The sequence below is a fragment of the Benincasa hispida genome, chromosome 8 (assembly GCF_009727055.1).
Source record: "Benincasa hispida cultivar B227 chromosome 8, ASM972705v1, whole genome shotgun sequence".
NCBI classification, from domain to species: domain Eukaryota; kingdom Viridiplantae; phylum Streptophyta; class Magnoliopsida; order Cucurbitales; family Cucurbitaceae; genus Benincasa; species Benincasa hispida.
In genome coordinates, this window is record NC_052356.1 from 6,498,863 (window position 1) to 6,502,630 (window position 3,768).

General features: G+C 36.9%; 1 long non-coding RNA gene across 1 annotated transcript; it reads right to left on the reverse strand.

Moving 5' to 3' along the window:
- Positions 1 to 309: 309 nt before the first annotated feature.
- On the reverse strand, positions 310 to 1,829 carry LOC120083765. The gene is made up of 3 exons (XR_005483541.1): positions 1,336 to 1,829; positions 1,143 to 1,257; positions 310 to 1,028 (listed from the first exon to the last, which is right to left on the reverse strand). It is a non-coding gene; the product is annotated as an uncharacterized LOC120083765 (long non-coding RNA).
- Between the last annotated feature and the right edge of the window lie 1,939 nt (positions 1,830 to 3,768).

A 3,768-nucleotide genomic window follows, 5' to 3' on the forward strand; every position in this document is an offset into this window, starting at 1 on the left:
TACAACTCAACACATGTATTATAAAATTCAAGAAGCTCTCTGGCTAAACTTGAAATAAGCATAATGGCTAAAATTCAATTCATCGTAAAAAAATTTTCTAAAACAACCTAAAGGCAAGACTTTAATAGCCTTTCAAAGAAAATTATATTTAGAATTTAGAAAACATAAATTTTTGACTAAATTTGAATTTAAAAACAAGAAGAATCACAAACTCTTAACTAAAAAGAAAAAAATATATTTAGTTCACTCGAGATCCTTTAAACATTCAATTAAAAAAAATAGAAAATTCAAAATTGAACGTTTGACCAAACAAAAATCACAATGCAGAAGCATGACTCAATCAACCGACTCATACAACAACCACCTGACTACTCCCTTGCATGCCCTAGCCTTTACATGAGAAAAAGAAATAAATGGAAAGGGTGAGTATTATTAAAATACTTAGTAAGAGACCCTTAATAGGACCCAACATACACAAACATGTCACACAGTTGACAGATATGTATGACCCACCATATACAAACGCATCACACAGTCGACCAAATGTATATGATGTTCACACAAGAAACAAAACGTAAGTCTAGGTGTCGAGACACGCGTCAAAAAGTCGTCAATATGCTCAACACTTCAACATCAATTAGCCATGAGTTCTGATACGAGTCACACAGACTTATCATACAAATTGATGTCCATAACTCACCGGAGCTCGTCAGATAGACATAAAGTCACACAGACTTATTATCACATAGATTGGTATATACATCCCACAACTCTAAGCTCATGTCATGCAAATTCGCGTTACACAGACTCGCCACCCTGATCATCAATGTGCACGTCACACTTCCAAACAAAAATCAGTATACACACAAATATTGCCGTAATCAATCTATCGACACTAAATCTGAAATTAATTATGAGCAATGCATAACAAAACACTTTAAATTCATCATTAGGGAACCCCTTACCTTGAATCGAAACCAAAGCCAACGGATTCAGCACCTTTTCCCCACGGAACTCACGCTTCGATCCTCCAAACACAAAGATCAAAATTCCAAACTTAGACATCAACAACCACCTAAAGTCTCATGATAACAATTAAATTCAAACTAAACAATTACCCTTGGAACGCCCAACACACTTACATAAAGGTTCCTTGTTCCAATGCTCCTAATTTCCACATATTAAAAGTAAATCGAACATCGCCAAACACCTTCGAACTCGCTGGTCAACATCTAAAATTCCCGCCAAACTCTGAATCTAACCTTGAAATAACATGGGAAATTATTTGAAGCAACCCCATAATAAGAAAACTCAAGTTAAATCAAGGATACCCACCAAACGTCACGAAAACACCTCTAGATGGTGCTGGTCGACGGCTCCAGCGACCCACGGCGACAACGCGGACAGAAATTGTAAAGATCCGCAACGAGGCGGAGCATTTGAGCGACAGCTTCGACGTGGGCACATGATTGCGCGAGGAAATACCTTAAGAGAAAGAAAACGAGGATAGAGAAACAAACACCCACAACATTTTACCAGTGGCAAACGCTTCAGTTCAGACTCCCAACGACGATGGCGACGGCAGCGTGCGGCACCAACGACAGACGGCGACTCCGTTCATAGGTGAGGAATAAGGAGAGAGAGAATAGGGGAAGGAGAGAGAGAGTGAAAAAATTTGCCCAACTCATCGACAACCAGAGGTGTACAAATGGCGATGTTCACCAGACGACAACGGTGCATCAATTGGCATTGATCGTCGTTGATCCTCACCGGAGCAAGTGACTGGCGCGCGTACTGACTTGGTGAAGAAGACAAAGAAGAGGAATGGGGGAGGGGGTCTGGCGACACTAACAGAAAAAGAAGAAAAATTATGTTGGTTTTATTATTATTTTTTCATTTTAAAGTCAAACCCTAAGTTTGACTACATCTAAATTTATTATTATTATTATTATTACTTAACCTCTATTAGCCCAAATCAAACATAACTTCAACCTATTGAAGCCCACTGAGCACAATAATAATTAAATCGATTGCATAAATAACAATCATGCTCAAAATGCTACTGCAAAAATATTGTTTCTTGACCTTTTTTAAATATAAAAAATGACTTTTCTTGACTTTTTAAAAACGTCAATGAAGCCAGTGTTAGGAATGTCGATTTTCTTGACGTTTTAAAAACGTCAAGAAAAGTGACACTTGACATTTAAAAAAGTCAAGAAACACAGACACTAGACATGTTTGAAATGTCAAGAATATGAACATTCTTGACAAAGAAAAAACGTCAAGAAATTTTATGAACTTGACATTTTAAAAACGTCAAGAAACACAGACACTTGACATTTTTGAAATGTCAAGAATATGGACATTTTTAACAAGGAAAAAACGTCAAGAAATTTTGTGAACTTGACATTTAAAAAACATCAAGAAATTTACTTGTGATTTTTTTAGAAAAATCTACAATGTTGTCAATAATACAACTTAAGGAACATAATTCTTACAGTCAACCCATATGGACACTTCCAAAACAATATAAGGAACACAATTCTAACAGTCAACCCAATATAAACAGTTTCAAAAAATACATTTCCAAAATTTCTATCAACAAAACTATCCATCTACCCACACATGTACCAATCCAAAACTATCCCCTCCTCTCTCTCTACCCCCCCTCCCCCTCCCCCGGGCATATTTAAACAATACTAAAAGATATTTACACCTATATGGATATGAAGTAAATCCATAAATTGATCAGCCGGAACAACACATCCAAAATGACCAACCACGATCACATGTAGCAACCTAAAAATTCAGCCAACTCTATTCACACCTCATCTAACTCGATTTGTGAGTACGGTTTCCTTGTATCAATCTATAAACATAAAAGCCAAATATTATAATGGATTCTATTTTTTCCTATGCTATTTGAAATGTCAAAATAACGATAACATACCAAATATGAGATGACAATGCTTCTTTTGGTCACAATATCCCTCATATACCTCATGATGTAGTATCCACATTCGATGCTCCCAACTTATAGAGGACACTACAGAGAAAAAACCAGTAAATAAGAATGAAGTAATCCTTATGCACTAAAAGTTGAAAAGTTAATGAAAACATTACATATACATCTACAATATTATCAAGATAAAAAGTTGAATATATATACCTCAATTGTACTATATATCCTATCTTTCAACTCAGTAAGCACATGTTTCCAAGTTGTATATATGATGACATGCAGAAATGCATGTCATCTTAGGCCTTTTACTTAGAATTATGAAGGTTGTTAGGCAGAATATGCGACAATCATGATAGGAATTCACGAGAAAATGAGCTTACGTCGATCAACATGTTGAACCTCAGCTAACCCGTTATTTTACGTTATTATGCATTCAATCTTTTATTTTTATAGCTAAAACAGGACAATGGACGCAAACGTGGAAACGGACCATCGCATAGACGACCACATGCAGAGAAACACTCCATCGCAAGGTCGAACGCGTCGATCAACGCATGGATGTTGCGGTAATCAGCCATATGCGTCCATCACATGGGAGTTACGCTCGCCTAGTGATTGCAGTCATCGTGTAGAGTTGCGGTATTAAGCGAATGCGGTCATTGAATGATTGCGACTACGCGACAACGCTTACTAATGGGATCAACGCAAGGTTGGTGGAATGAACGCATTAACGCATCTACCTCGAGAAAAACCAAAAGATGTTGTTGACATTTCACCTACCAAGCCGTTAGTGGCAGAGGTTCAGC